Genomic DNA, 16,876 nt, shown 5'->3' on the forward strand with positions numbered 1-16,876 from the left:
TAGCCTCCTTCATGTCTGCTGAATATAGCTCTTCATCCACGGCTGGAGTGCACCGCGCTGATACCTTGGAGGGTGCGTAGCCTGCTTCTTCATTGCCTGTTGACTATCGCTTTCCTTCCACGGCTCGAGGATACTGCGCTGATTCCTTTGGAGGTGCGTAGCGTACTTATTCACTGTCTGCTGAATATCGCTCTCCTTTAAGGGTGGAGGATACCGGGCTGATTCCTTAGGAGGTACGTGGACTGAGTCTTCATGGTCTGCTGCATATCGCTCTCCTTCCACGGCTGGAGCGTACCACACTATTTCTTGGGAGGTGCGTAGCCTGCTTCTTCATTGTCTGCTGGATATCGCTCTACTTCCACGGCTGGAGCGTACCGCGGTGATTCCTTTGGAGGTGCGTAGCGTACTTACTCATTGTCTGGTGAATATCGCTCTCCTACCACGGCTGGAGCGTACAGCGCTGATTCATTGGGAGGTGCGTAACGTTCTTCTTCATTGCCTGCTGAATATCTCTGCTCCACGGCTGGAGTAAACCGCGGTGATTCTTTGGGAGGTGCCTAGCGTTCATCTTCATTGCCTGCTGAATATCTCTCCTTCCACGGCTGGAGTAAACCGCGGTGATTCTTTGGGAGGTGCGTAGCACGCTTCTTCATGTCTGCTGAATATCGCTCTCCTTCTACGGCTGGAGTGTACCGCGCTGATTCCTTGGGAGGTGCGTAGCGCTCATCTTCATTGCATGCTGAATATCGCTTTGATTCTACGGCTGGAGCATACCGCGCTGATTCTTTGGGAGGTGTGTAGCGTTCATCTTCATTGCCTGCTGAATATCGCTCTCCTTCCACGGCTGGAGCGTACCGCGGTGATTCCTTGGGAGGTGCGTAGCGTACTTACTCATTGTCTGCTGAATATCGCTCTCCTTCCACGGCTGGAGCGTACCGCGCTGATTTCTTGGGAGGTGTGCAGCGTTCATCTTCATTGCCTGCTGAATATCGCTCTCCTTCCACGGCTGGAGCGTACCGCGGTGATTCCTTGGGAGGTGCGTAGCGTACTTACTCATTGTCTGGTGAATATCGCTCTCCTTCCACGGGTGGAGCGTACCGCGCTGATTTCTTGGGAGGTGTGCAGCGTTCATCTTCATTGCCTGCTGAATATCGCTCTACTTCCACGGCTGGAGCGTACCGCGGTGATTCCTTTGGAGGTGCGTAGCGTACTTACTCATTGTCTTGTGAATATCGCTCTCCTACCACGGCTGGAGCGTACAGCGCTGATTCATTGGGAGTTGCGTAACGTTCTTCTTCATTGCCTGCTGAATATCTCTGCTCCACGGCTGGAGTAAACCGCGGTGATTCTTTGGGAGGTGCGTAGCACGCTTCTTCATGTCTGCTGAATATCGCTCTCCTTCTACGGCTGGAGTGTACCGCGCTGATTCCTTGGGAGGTGCGTAGCGCTCATCTTCATTGCATGCTGAATATCGCTTTGATTCTACGGCTGGAGCATACCGCGCTGATTCTTTGGGAGGTGTGTAGCGTTCATCTTCATTGCCTGCTGAATATCGCTCTCCTTCCACGGCTGGAGCGTACCGCGGTGATTCCTTGGGAGGTGCGTAGCGTACTTACTCATTGTCTGCTGAATATCGCTCTCCTTCCACGGCTGGAGCGTACCGCGCTGATTTCTTGGGAGGTGTGCAGCGTTCATCTTCATTGCCTGCTGAATATCGCTCTCCTTCCACGGCTGGAGCGTACCGCGGTGATTCCTTGGGAGGTGCGTAGCGTACTTACTCATTGTCTGGTGAATATCGCTCTCCTTCCACGGCTGGAGCGTACCGCGCTGATTTCTTGGGAGGTGTGCAGCGTTCATCTTCATTGCCTGCTGAATATCGCTCTACTTCCACGGCTGGAGCGTACCGCGGTGATTCCTTTGGAGGTGCGTAGCGTACTTACTCATTGTCTGGTGAATATCGCTCTCCTACCACGGCTGGAGCGTACAGCGCTGATTCATTGGGAGGTGCCTAGCGTTCATCTTCATTGCCTGCTGAATATCTCACCTTCCACGGCTGGAGTAAACCGCGGTGATTCTTTGGGAGGTGCGTAGCACGCTTCTTCATGTCTGCTGAATATCGCTCTCCTTCTACGGCTGGAGTGTACCGCGCTGATTCCTTGGGAGGTGCGTAGCGCTCATCTTCATTGCATGCTGAATATCGCTTTGATTCTACGGCTGGAGCATACCGCGCTGATTCTTTGGGAGGTGTGTAGCGTTCATCTTCATTGCCTGCTGAATATCGCTCTCCTTCCACGGCTGGAGCGTACCGCGGTGATTCCTTGGGAGGTGCGTAGCGTACTTACTCATTGTCTGCTGAATATCGCTCTCCTTCCACGGCTGGAGCGTACCGCGCTGATTTCTTGGGAGGTGTGCAGCGTTCATCTTCATTGCCTGCTGAATATCGCTCTCCTTCCAGGGATGGAGCGTACCGCGGTGATTCCTTGGGAGGTGCGTAGCGTACTTACTCATTGTCTGCTGAATATCGCTCGCCTACCACGGCTGGAGCGTAAAGCGCTGATTCCTTGGGAGGTGCGTAACGTGCTTCTTCATTGCCTGCTGAATATCACTCTCCTTCCACGGCTGGCGTAAACCGCGGTGATTCTTTGGGAGGTGCTTAGCGTTCATTTTCATTGCCTGCTGAATATCGCTCTCCTTGCACGGCTGGAGCGTGCCATGGTGATTATTTGGGGGGTGCGTAGCCTGTTTCTTCATTGTCTGCTGAATATCACTCTCCTTCAACGGCTAGAAGACACTGCGCTGATTGCTTGGGATGTGCGTAGCGTGCTTCTTCATTGCCTGATGAATATCTCTCTCCTTCCACGGCTGAAGGATACCGCGCTGACTCCTTGGGAGGTGCAAAGCCTGCTTCTTCATTGTCTGCTGAATATCCCTCTACTTCTACGGCTGGAGGATACCGGGCTGATTCCGTATGAGGTGCGTGGCCTGATTATTGTCAGCTGAATATCGCTCTCCTTCCATGGCTGGAGCGTACCGCGCTGATTCCTTGGAAGGTGAGCAGCCTGCTTCTTCATTATCTACTGAATATTGCTCTCCTTCCACGGCTGGAGCGTACCGCGGTGATTCCTTGGAAGGTGTGTAGCGTACTTACTCATTGTCTGGTGAATATCGCTCTCCTACCACGGCTGGAGCGTACAGCGCTGATTCCTTGGGAGGTGCGTGTCCTGAGTCTTCATTGTCTGCTGTATATCGCTCTCCTACCACGGTTGGAGCGTACTACGCTGATTTCATGGGAGGTGCGTAGCCTGCTTCTTCATTGTCTGCTGAATATCTCTCTCCTTCCACGGCTGGAGTAAACCGCGGTTATTCTTTGGGAGGTGCTTAGCGTTCATCTTCATTGCCTGCTGAATATTGCTCTCCCTCCACGGCTGGAGCGTACCGCGGTGATTCCGTGGAAGGTGCGTAGCGTACTTACTCATTGTCTGGTGAATATCGCTCTCCTACCAAGGCTGGAGCGTACAGCGCTGATTCCTTGGGAGGTGCGTAACGTGCTTCTTCATTGCCGGCTGAATATCACTCTCCTTCCACGGCTGAAGTAAACCACGGTGATTCTTTGGGAGGTGCGTAGCCTGCTTCTTCATGACTGCTGAATATCGCTCTCCTTCTACGGCTGGAGGGTACCGGGCTGATTCCTTAGGAGGTGCGTGTCCTGAGTCTTAATTGTCTGCTGTATATCGCTCTCCCACCACGGCTGGAGCGTACTACGCTGATTCCTTTTGAGGTGCGTAACGTGCTTCTTCATTGTCGGCTGAATATCTCTCCTTCCACGGCTGGAGTAAACCGCGGTGATTCTTTGGGAGGTGCTTAGCGTTCATCTTCATTGCCTGCTGAATATCGCTCTCCTTCCACGGCTGGAGCGCACCGCGGTGATTCCTTGGGAGGTGCGTAGCGTACTTACTCATTGTCTGGTGAATATCGCTCTCCTAGCACGGCTGGAGCGTACAGCGCTGATTCCTTAGGAGGTGCGTAGCGTGCTTCTTCATTGCCGGCTGAATATCACTCTCCTTCCACGGCTGAAGTAAACCACGGTGATTCTTTGGGAGGTGCGTAGCCTGCTTCTTCATGACTGCTGAATATCGCTCTCCTTCTACGGCTGGAGGGTACCGGGCTGATTCCTTAGGAGGTGCGTGTCCTGAGTCTTAATTGTCTGCTGTATATCGCTCTCCCACCACGGCTGGAGCGTACTACGCTGATTCCTTTTGAGGTGCGTAACGTGCTTCTTCATTGTCGGCTGAATATCTCTCCTTCCACGGCTGGAGTAAACCGCGGTGATTCTTTGGGAGGTGCTTAGCGTTCATCTTCATTGCCTGCTGAATATCGCTCTCCTTCCACGGCTGGAGCGCACCGCGGTGATTCCTTGGGAGGTGCGTAGCGTACTTACTCATTGTCTGGTGAATATCGCTCTCCTAGCACGGCTGGAGCGTACAGCGCTGATTCCTTAGGAGGTGCGTAGCGTGCTTCTTCATTGCCGGCTGAATATCACTCTCCTTCCACGGCTGAAGTAAACCACGGTGATTCTTTGGGAGGTGCGTAGCCTGCTTCTTCATGACTGCTGAATATCGCTCTCCTTCTACGGCTGGAGGGTACCGGGCTGATTCCTTAGGAGGTGCGTGTCCTGAGTCTTAATTGTCTGCTGTATATCGCTCTCCCACCACGGCTGGAGCGTACTACGCTGATTCCTTTTGAGGTGCGTAACGTGCTTCTTCATTGTCGGCTGAATATCTCTCCTTCCACGGCTGGAGTAAACCGCGGTGATTCTTTGGGAGGTGCTTAGCGTTCATCTTCATTGCCTGCTGAATATCGCTCTCCTTCCACGGCTGGAGCGCACCGCGGTGATTCCTTGGGAGGTGCGTAGCGTACTTACTCATTGTCTGGTGAATATCGCTCTCCTAGCACGGCTGGAGCGTACAGCGCTGATTCCTTAGGAGGTGCGTAGCGTGCTTCTTCATTGCCGGCTGAATATCACTCTCCTTCCACGGCTGGAGTAAACCGCGGTGATTCTTTGGTAGGTGCGTAGCCTGCGTCTTCATGTCTGCTGAATATCGCTCTCCTTCCACGGCTGGAGCGCACCGCGGTGATTCCTTGGGAGGTGCGTAGCGTACTTACTCATTGTCTGGTGAATATCGCTCTCCTAGCACGGCTGGAGCGTACAGCGCTGATTCCTTAGGAGGTGCGTAGCGTGCTTCTTCATTGCCGGCTGAATATCACTCTCCTTCCACGGCTGGAGTAAACCGCGGTGATTCTTTGGTAGGTGCGTAGCCTGCGTCTTCATGTCTGCTGAATATCGCTCTCCTTCCACGGCTGGAGCGCACCGCGGTGATTCCTTGGGAGGTGCGTAGCGTACTTACTCATTGTCTGGTGAATATCGCTCTCCTAGCACGGCTGGAGCGTACAGCGCTGATTCCTTAGGAGGTGCGTAGCGTGCTTCTTCATTGCCGGCTGAATATCACTCTCCTTCCACGGCTGGAGTAAACCGCGGTGATTCTTTGGTAGGTGCGTAGCCTGCGTCTTCATGTCTGCTGAATATCGCTCTCCTTCCACGGCTGGCGTGTACCGCGCTGATTCCTTGGAGGGTGCGTAGCCTGCTTCTTCATTGCCTGCTGAATATCGCTTTCCTTTCACGGCTCGAGGATACTGCGCTGATTCCTTTGGAGGTGCGTAGCGTACTTATTCACTGTCTGCTGAATATCGCTCTCCTTCTACGGCTGGAGGATACCGGGCTGATTCTTTAGGAGGTGCGTGGCCTGATTCTTCATTGTCTGCTGTATATCGCTCTCCTTCCACGGCTGGAGCGTACCACGCTGATTTCTTGGGAGATGCGTTGCCTGCTTCTTCATTGTCCGCGGAATTTCGCTCTCCTTCCACGGCTGGAGGATACCGCGATGATTCCTTGGGAGGTGCGTAGCGTGCTTTTCATTGTCTGCTCAATATCGCTCCTTCCACGGCTGAAGCGTACCGCGCTGATTCCTTGGGAGGTGCGTAGCGTGCTTCTTCATTGCCTGCTGAATATCGCTCTCCTTCCATGGCTGCGGCGTACCACGCTCATTCCTTAGGAGCTGCGTAGCATGCATTTTCACAAAGTCGGGTACTGCATATGGGTCGTGTTTTAACAAATAATTTATAATTGCGATGAGGTGTAGTATGTGTCCATGAGGTGGACAAATTTTGCGGGTTGCAAGGTTTTCTGATACATGAAGCAAACGCCGCCTTAACACTCTTTTATGCGAGTCACCCTCTGTGGTTGTAACGGGCGCGTCCTAGAGAGGAAGACATAATCCTATATGCCGATGACACTAACGTTTTTTTTTTCGGGTGAATATTTATGCGCTGTTCAACGAGAAGCTAATATCTGGCTAAATAAAGTGTACGAGTGGCTTAGAAGAAACAAATTAGAACTAAACACTAAGAAAACGAAATACATTATTTTTCGGCCTCGTGGTAGGCATATCGATGACACCATAGTATTAAAGTAAAATTAACAAGTCATCCAGCGCTGCTGATTTCATAGATTTCTTGGAGTTGCGTGTGAAGAACATTTGAGCTGGTCAAATCATATCGACAACATAAAACTAGCATTGCAAGATCCATCGGTAATATAAATAAAGTAAGGAACTTATTACCTCCACAATTAAAAAAAAAGCTATATTATAGTCTAGTGCATTCACGCCTTCAATACTGCTTTTCCGCTTGGGGAACGGCGACAAAAACAAATATAGATAAGTTATTTGTTTTACAGAAACTCATATTACGCATTATTGGGAATGCACCCTAAACGAATCATTCCATCCGCTTTTCAAGACCAATATATTAACAATCGGAAACCTCATTAACAGGAAAACAGCAATTACAATATTCCACGCAATCAAGCTTAATGAAAGAAAATTTCTTCAAAAATGCCGCCCGAATGAACACCAAAATGACACAAGGTACACAACTTACAACAAGGGTAAAATACGAACTAACTACGGCATGCAACAGCAATCATTTGTTATACCAGATTTTTTAAATCGCTACCCTGCCTTTACGACGTTAGTAAATCAATTATTTTCGTTAGCAGTCTTCAGAAAAAAAGTTGGATGCTTATTTGTTGTCACTTTAGAAGCAATTTGACTTCCTAATCATGTCCGGTTGCTTTGAATGCCTGCTGTATATATATATATTGTGTTAACCCTCCAAGTCCGCTTTTTGTCAATGCCCGTCATATCTTTACCATTGTGCTCTGCTGTTGAGTGCATGTAACCGATTATTTTTCTCTTCACACCTTATGCTGAGGTGTTGTGTGAATTGAGAGGCTGACACTCGTCAGGCATCCGTGCCTTTTTGTCAGCTTCTTAGACAGATGTGAACTTTATTTTTCTTGTACCTGTCTGCCTGAAATAAACATTCATTCAAGAGCTGTTTCTAGTCGTAATTTTTAAAATAATTTCTTTGCCGATGGTACAGAAGTGTGGAGATAAAACAGTACAACAGATTTGTAGAGACAATTTTAGAGGTCTAGCGCAATAGTCAGCTAAAGGTGTTATAAGTTTGCCTTAGACATTTAGCCCTGCATGTTCAATTCAATTGAATTCTTAATTTTTTCAGAAATATTAGATCATGGAAAAGGTCAAGAGCTAAAAGTTGTATCGACAGCTTGACTAGGCCCATGATACCTTCTACAATGCAGCGGACGTGGGATCTACGTCATCTGCAATAAAAGAACGTCCAGCCGTGGTCACGCAAATCACCCAAATCTTATTTGAAACTTCAGATGTCTGTAATATTTATAAAAGTGGTGAACTTCAGCACCCTTGTCTGAGTATTACCGAACAAAAAATATGCATTGCATGCCAGCAATTATAAGGGCAGCGATAGATATTCTGGGAGCGCCAGTCATGGTTCCCAATTCTAAAGTAAACGTGGCGAAGAAGATTACACTAAGTATATGAGGGAAATTTCGCACTGGTTTACATTAAATGCCTGTGTAGTTTCTCAGAGCATGAAACTAAGGATTGAAAGTGAATAAGCGAATAAACATTTTTGCTTTCTGTGGAAAAGATGCGCGCTTTGACTTCTCTGTCTCCTCACAAAGTGGTACCGAGTTAACAGTAGTGCGACATGGCACTGTAGTAAAGGTAATTTCTGATTGAAACTGGAGCGCACATTATCGAATAATCTTCATATGCTCTTCAAACGACATGAACTTTGTACTTATAGTCATTGCTTTTGCACGAAGTGGCATGTGAATTTTATTTCTGTTGTTATTGCATTTATTAGTAATCCAAAGCGAGTATAAAATTCTTGGCGTTTCACGCTTTTACAGGTAGGAAAAAATATAATGCAGTACCACGGTCTGCATAATGAGACCAATTATCACTGATGTTTTCTCAAAGAAGAAAACTTTGGCAGACTCTTCCGGCGCTCTGTACAAAAACGGAATTGTTACCGACGGTTTATATAGCATCTACAGCTTACTAACACGTTAATATCAAAGGGCAATTTGCAGCAACAAATAAAAGCAATCGGTTTGATTTTTCCGCATCCCAGGTGGTAATTCTAAATGGCTGGCAGTTGAATATACTTTTGTAAAGGCATGTTTTTTATACAGTGGAACTTAGATGCCTTGAGAAGAAATAAATAAAGTGTATTTTACCTAATTATCTGCCAAAACCATGCCTGCCAAAATGACGTAAAATAAATAGAAGCAATACAAACCAACAGATAAATCCTTCAGAATTGCACAGGCCAGAATTTCGCATCGCATCTACTCCTCTGTGTCACTTCAGCCTACATTTTTGAGAGGGTGCAGTTCGCGCTAAGGAATATTTTGACTGCATTGGTCAACATTTGCCCATTGGAAACCCTAATCATGAGGGGATATGACTCTCTTCATTTGTGAGCACTGCGTATATTTTCCTGCGCATTTCGCGAAACCCTCGCCTCATCACTCCAAACTAGTTAGCTCAGAAAACCCGGGTAATGTTGCATCTCTATCAGTTTAACTAACAAAGTCGGTCCTGCTTTGAAATTCCTGTACCACCCTATCTTGGCGCAGCTGCACATGGTACGGATGCAGGCGGTTCTTCTACAGTATCGGCTGCACGGACTACTTGGAAACTACGTCGACATGGATCAGGTGGCGAGCGCTTGCTTGGGGATTCAGTTAGAATAGCGACAAAATGTTATTATTGACATCCTCACGCAAAACACGTGCTCTTCATGGTGTCCTCGTAAAACTGCCCCGGCTGTAGCAGGGTTTCGTAGGTACTGCACGCCGAATTGCCATTGTACTTGGCTGACTTCCTGGGTGCCATTGTTACAGAAGGTCTGCAGCTCACATTTTGCTCTCATGTGATGGCACGAGAGCGGGAGCCACGTGTGCCGTTTCTTCGTTCGTAAACGGCATATCTTCTATGCTTGAAACTCCAACAAAACTCCAATCGCACATGCGACTAGGGTCAACAAAGCGCATGGCAAACTTTGACCCCTGCTTGCAAACTTGAGAATCCTGTTTGGGAAGCTACAACACTGCCGCTAATATTCCCTTTAAAAAACCTTGATTGATATTAATCTTTAGCTTCTCAGTCTCAAAGCACCTCAGCGTGTCAGTATCGTGTGAGGCATCTCAGCATCGCCATGGCAAAAGCACGGCGGGCTCTGCAAAATTTACATCGTCACGCGAGGCATCTAGTTGACGCAGGCAAGTAAACCATTGCCAACGCATCTACCTACACCTACCGCTATAACGGAGCTGTCGACTGACAGCTGCAGGTTATTTCGTTTTCTCAAATCGTGGTTTAGAGCCGCACAATCATGCCATGCAAAAGTGCTAGTCATTTCTTTTTAATATCAAGCGATTTCTGTTCAGCTGGAAAAAAAGGTACACGCTGGGTTTTCTTATCGCAAAAATGTGTAATGCGTGTTTCTGAAGGTGCTTTCTAACTTAGGAAAACCAATTTATTCTCCAAAATGATATTAACAGCTCGGTTATTTGACCTAAATTTTTGGTATAATTGCAAAACTAAAATTGTCTGTGGTGCGCAAGGCGGCTGGCAGCTATATGCAAACTAGTTTCGCAGGTCACTATTTCTTTCTTTCAGTTTTTTAGCCTTTGGCCCCATATATCGGGACACCCAGTATGCATATATTGCTGCGTGCTAACGGGCAAGAAGATAAAGAGGAAAGAATGTGTTTGTGCTCGTGTGCGAATCAGTCATTTTGTCGGTGCGCTCACTTCTGTGCTCTGCAATGCCTACTGTGTCAATCGTTCGTTGCACTTTCTGCTCAAGGAGCCGGGTAGACTCTAATTTCTACACGCCCCCGAAGGACGCCTATGAACTCGTGAACCGTTGAGAAAAGAAGCTATAAAATAAAAGAAATTTTTGAAGCATGCTGTCATACTTAAAAGTCTAAAGCCTTATTCACGTGACGACTGGCGACCAGTCTTGAACATAGTAGTGCCTAATTTTTCCATATAGTATTTACAGGGCTTGTAAACATAATAGTTCGTTGCCCCTCGGTTAGAGCCAAATAAAAATAGCAAGAAATGATAGAACTAAACTGAAACGTGCGCCTACGCGGTGCCAGATCAGTCACAATCCAGAAGAATAGCGAGCGCCGCGTTCGACGCACACCGTAAAATGTCAAACACGCACTGGAGAATGCGCTCCAACAACATCTGTCACCTTAGTAAAGTTTCCAGTATAGTTCATTGTCCCTAGATGATGACTGCATGCCAGGTTGTTCTATTTAGTGCACGACGAGTTGAGCAAACAAAGGAGCACTGCGCACCTGCCACACCACCTATTCGTTTTTTTTCCACACTCACAATCCAAGAGATAAACTCACGATATGTGTGTTATTTGTCCGCCTTTCAACATAAGACAAAATCTGAACATCACCAAAACATTTTTTTACTGTGGCAGCACATACCACGGAGAGTTAATTTTATCCAATACACAACTCACATGGCTCGGCTACTGGCCCGTAAGACGCGGTTTCGACCTTAGCCGCAGCGGTCGCATTTGAGCATCATCATCATCACCATCATCATTATCGACCTCACAACACCTACTGCAGGGCAAAAGCCTCTGCCATGTCTCTCCAATTAACCCTGTATTTTGCTAGCTGCATCCACCCTTTTCTAGCGAACTTCTTAATTTCATCCGCCCACCTAACCTTCAGCCGCCCCTTCCTACGCTTACGTTCTCTTGGAATCGACTACGTTACCCTTAAAGACCAGCGGTTGTCTTGCCTTCGCATTACATGCCCTGCCCAAGCCCATTTCTTCCTCTTGATTTTGACTAGAGTGTCATTAATCCGCGTTTGTTTTCTCACCCACTCTGCCCGCTTCCAGTCTCTTAACCTTACACCGATCATTTTTCTTTCCATGGCTTGCTGCGTTGTCCTTATCTTAAGCTGAACCCTTTTCGTTAGCCTCCATCTTTATGCGTTGTAAGTGAGTACCTGTAAGATGCAGCTGTTGTACACTTTTCTCTTGAGAGATATTGGTAAACTGCCATTCATGATCTGAGAGAACCTGCCATATGCGCTCCACCACATTTTTATCCTCCTAATTATTTCCCTCCCATGATCCGGATAAGCGGTCACTACCTGCCCTATGTAGACGTATTCCTTTACCACTTCCTGCACCTCGCTGCCAATTGTGAACTGATGTTTCTTTGCAGGTTTGTATCCTTGCTGGTTTCCTGCAGGTAAATTTTCATACCCACCGCTCTCCTCTACCTGTCTAATTTATTGATCATGATTTGCTGTTCACCTCCTCAGCGACTCAGCGATGCAATGTCATCAGCGAATCGCAGCCCTTTTAGGTATTCTCCATTTACTCTTATACCAAACTGTTCCCAATTCAGGCCTCGGAATACCTCCTGTAAACAGGAGGTGAATAGCAATGGCGTAATCGTGTCTCCTTGCCTGGCGCCCTTCCTTATTAAATTTTTATTGCTGATTTTAAAGAGGACTATCGTAGCTGTGCAGTTGCTATATATATCATTCAGTATTTTGACATGAGGATCTTCTACACCCTGATTACGCAATGCCTCTATAACTGCTGAGAATTCCACTGAGTCGAGTGCTTTCTCGCAATCAACGAAGGCTATGCATAGAGGTTGGTTATATTCTGCGCATTTCTCTATCACCTCATTGATAGTTTCAGTGTGATCAATTGTGGAATATCGTTTACAAAAGCCTACCTGATCATTTGGTTGATTAAAGTCAATGATTGCCCTAACTCTAGTAGCGATTACGTCAGGCGACGGATAGTAGGCAACGGATAATAAGCTGATCGGTCTGTCATTTTTCAATTCCTTCGCGTCTTCTTTCTTATGAATTAAGATAATGTTTGCATTCTTCCAAGCTTTTGGTACGGTCGAGGTCATAAGGCTTTGCGCATACCGGGTGGCTAGTTTTTCTGGCACGATCTCTCCTCCGTCCTTCAACATAACTGCTGTTGCCTGTACCTCCCCAGCTGCTTTTTCTCTTTCCATGCTTCTAACGCTTTCTTAACTCCAGCTTTCTTTACTGGCAGAATGACGCATTGCCGTGCGCTGCTGTCTCTCTCATTAACGTTGTGATTGCATTTGCGCTACTGTACATATTTGTGTACAACTCTTCGGCTAATTTAACTATCTTATTCATATTGCTAATGACATTGCCCTCCTTCTCTATTAACGCATACATCTGGTTTTTATATAACCCTAGCTTCCTCTTAACCGCTTTTAGGCTACATCTATTCTTTAGAGCATGCTCTATTATCTACATATAAAACTTCTTTATCACGGTTACCTTGAGTTAATTTATTGACTTGAAGAGTTCTGCCACTTCTATTTTGTCGGTAGGCTTCGGCACCCTCATGCTCTGGCGTTTCTTACTTAGTTCTTTCGTCACCTGAGATGGCTTGCCGGTATGCTGTCGAACCGTTCTACTGCCTACTTCTACTGCGCACTCCGTAATGATAGCTGTGAGATTATCGTTCATTGTATGAACATCAAAATCGTCTTCCTCAGTTAAAGCCGAATATCTTTTCTGCAGCGATATCCTGACTTCCTGTACTTTCCCTCTTACCGTTAATGGACTTCTTTTTCATTAGCTTCTTCCGTTCCCGCTTCAAGTCTAAGTTAATTTTTGACCTTACCGTTCTGTGGTCGCTACAGCGCACCTTTCCGATGCCGGCCACATCCTGAACGATGCCAGGTTGAGCGCATAGTATCAAGTCGATTTCAATTTTAGTCTCACCATTGGGGATATTCTAGATCCACTTCCTATTTTCTCGTTTGAGAAAGAAGGTATTCATGATTTTTCTGTCGCGAATTCGACTAATAACTCTCCCCTGCTATTTGTAGAACCTATCCCATAGTCACCTACCGCGTGGTCACCAGCCTGCTTCTTGCCCACCTTCGCATTGAAGTCTCCCATCAGTACAGTGTAGCGTGATTTTACTTTATTCATTGCCGATTCCACGTCTTCATAGAAGCTTTCAACGGTCTGATCATCATGGACATCATGGTCGCATTTCAATGCAGGCGAAATGCTAGAGAACTGTGCACTATGCGATATCAATGCATGTTGATAAACGCCATGTGTTCGAAATTATCATGTGCCCTCTACTATGGCGAAAGTCGTAACCTGGGTTGCTTTGGACGATAAACCCTGCAAAACCACACAAATAAAATTGCTTGCAAATTAGAGCGCATTCACATGTGCGTAGGTGCCCTCAGTTATTTTGTCGTGCGTCCCAAGCGCCGCCAGTCGACATTGATCCTGAGTGCCAATTTTGGCCACTTTGTTGACCATCATTTTCGACCAGCTCGGTTACGAAGTCAGGGCTTCTGCGGCAGCCTTTTTAAAACCGTATGTACACGTGTGTAAGTCCTTTATACATACGCATTCATTAGTTCTGAAGAAACCGCACTGAAGCTTGCGATATTAGCTTATAAAGTACACAGACACATCCTAAAAATCATGACATGTTAACTATGGTTCAGGCTGGGGAGCAGTCTTCATTCGAGAAGTCTTGTCATAGGGCGATCCATCAGTACACCTATTTTATATTTTTTATTGCACTCGACTACGGTGCGAAGGTATATATTGTTCAAGAAGAGAAGTTATTCTTATAGCGAGAGTTGTATCTCGACCTTTCGGATGGATCCTTGTTTTTCTAAAAAATGCTAGCACACATGTTCGATGCATTTCAGAGCGTTGTAGATCCCGAGAAGCAAGAGAAAGATATACACGTTAATACATGTCCATTTTGTTTTCATTTGTGCATCCATTGTAGCTGCCTAACATGCCGGGTATGTAAATGATGTCTAATCGCGTGTCTTCTTTTCGTTTTCTCTTTGACGCCATGCCCATGGGACCCCAAACGATTAACTTATCTGCTGTGCAGTGCTGTCCCCAGTGAATACGACCGCGATCACCACTATTGCGACGTTGTGGCTGCCACGTTAGTGCAGGCAATTTGCCTTGCAGTCGCCAAGGCGTGCACGAAAAGTGAAAGAATTTGTATACAATACTTACATGGTGGCAAAAACGTTCAACATGGCGCGACAGCGTGAGATGTTCTCGAGAGCGTCTTGCTCGAAGGACGGAGACCTGAACGCTTAGTCTCGCTGTCTCCTCTCCTTCCGACCACCGCGCTCCCTTTTTATGCCCTCGATGGTAGATGCAGGTCAGGAACTCCGGAACTTTTTTTGTGACTTGGGGCACGACTTCGATCTTATTTTGTTATTTATTTATTTAATGGTCATTTACATAATGAAATTTTATATTTTATTTTTTTCGATGTTCAAAGGTTGATGTAAAAAGTCACGTTGCGGCGACGACACTCCAGCATTCACGAAGACAAAGAAAAGGCTTCCAAAAGAAATGGTTTAAGGGGCGGACTCGCGCCCCCTAAAAAGTGAATGACTCGGCAGTGGCAATAGCCACAAGCGTTCTCGGTGGTCATCGAAATCAATGCCTGCAGTTTTTGGGCGCGCTCAATTTAAAGCTAGCAAGGAACTTTCTAGATAAAGAACGAAAAGCAATTACAACAATCTGGTAAAATGTGGAAGCGTTTGCACGCGCCAACAACCAATGGAGATAAGTCTGGTCGCATCTATCATTACAAAACGAAACGTTAAAGCCGCGTGCCGGCGGTTTTAAGTGCGAAAGAACAAAATTTGCAAAGATACGCGGCAATATAGAACGACTTGAAATGGGAAGCTTTGTAGATGGGAAGTTTTACGCGCGAGCAATGATAAATTGCAATAAAAATTTGAGCACAGTTTTTTCTTACTTCTGCTAATCAGGATCATGTACACGGGTCAGAAAGACGACTTCTGCTGGAACATGACTGGTGTAGGTCACTCATACACTACAGAATCCTTTACATCTGTCTACGAAACCAAGTAGCTCAGCCTCGATCACTGATTTGCATTAAAAGATTCGTAGCACTGAAGTGTTTTGAATTGTCAGAAATCCGATCCAAGTGCTCAAAGTTGGCGACTTGGGGTGGAGGGGGGGGGAGGTGCGTTGCTCCTTCTGAAAAAATGTTGCGGGGCGATCGTTCGCTTGCCGCTCCGTCGGTAGACAGACATCAGCAGTTCCAAGCTGGCACGGGCCAGCGCGGGTGCACGCTTGGACAAGTCCACGAAATGCGCTATGCAGCGAGGGGACCTAGTTTTTACGCCTTCACGTCTGACGTAAACAGAATGCCAATTAAGGAAACTTTTTCTGTAAAGCTGTGGCACAACGGCTCATGCGCCACCAAGCAATGCGGTAAGAAAACCAGCTGCTTCTAAGTGGCTAGTTCGTTAGGTTAGTGGTCGGCTCCTAGTTGCTTCCCATGAACAGGATCCACTCGTCAGGAAAGAAGCACTGCTGGCTGGCTACCGTTGTGTTGCAGGTGTCTCGCCCAGCGTCACTCGGTTGGTTCCGGCACCACTGTATCTTTTCACCGGTCATTGTTGATCTCTGCACATTGTGCAAGGAAACGACCGACACAAGGCATCTCCACACCAATAAGTGCCCCCGGTCGTCTGCAAAACGCCAGACCTTAACGCCATTAAAGTCCTTCTAGCTATATTTCTGCTCTCTTTTCTTTCTCTAAAACAAGAAAAATATGTTGGACCCTCGAACTCTAACGTGCTTGCAAACCATGTCATTATATATGACACGCATTGGAGAAAATACGGAATAAATGTTGGTTTCCTTCATGTTACCCTGAGGAGAAAACAGTGAGCCGAGTCGGTAAATGGTGTAAATGAAATTTGCTGAAGCTGTCCAGGTGGTCATGAATTAACAGAACAATGTGTAAGGCTACTGCGCCTTTATATCAAGACTTAACCCGCCAAAGTTCGTGTTTAATTTGCTTCGAATCAACGAATAAACAACTATAGAACTGGGACGATACCGACCTCTATCCCTTCCACAGTAGGTGTAGCAGTCAGCTACTTAGAAAGTTTAAGATTACAGCGATTCACTCGCCTTTTATAACGACTTCTCCCTTTCCTTTCACTTCGCTAGCACTACGCGTCTCTTCTTTGCGCGCGTATACCGCTTTCCGCCGGACCACTCTTTCTTCTTTGCATCCATCCTCCCCTATCGTCGGTAGCTTCTACCTTCGGTCGAAAGGCAAGGAAAATAATCCCGCACGACTAATTCTTTCTGCAATAAATCCACCTCGAAAAAAAAATATCAAGTTTTGTAGACTGCTCAATCTGAGACATTCGGCCGACTTTTCCTTCGTTTTTCAAATATCAAACTAATTTTCTTAATGGCATAATTCATCTGCTTATGCCAGAAAACATCGCACTTGTAATCATCGACGTCATGTCCT

This window comes from Amblyomma americanum, chromosome 8 (genome assembly GCF_052857255.1).
Source record: "Amblyomma americanum isolate KBUSLIRL-KWMA chromosome 8, ASM5285725v1, whole genome shotgun sequence".
Taxonomy (NCBI): Eukaryota; Metazoa; Arthropoda; class Arachnida; order Ixodida; family Ixodidae; genus Amblyomma; species Amblyomma americanum.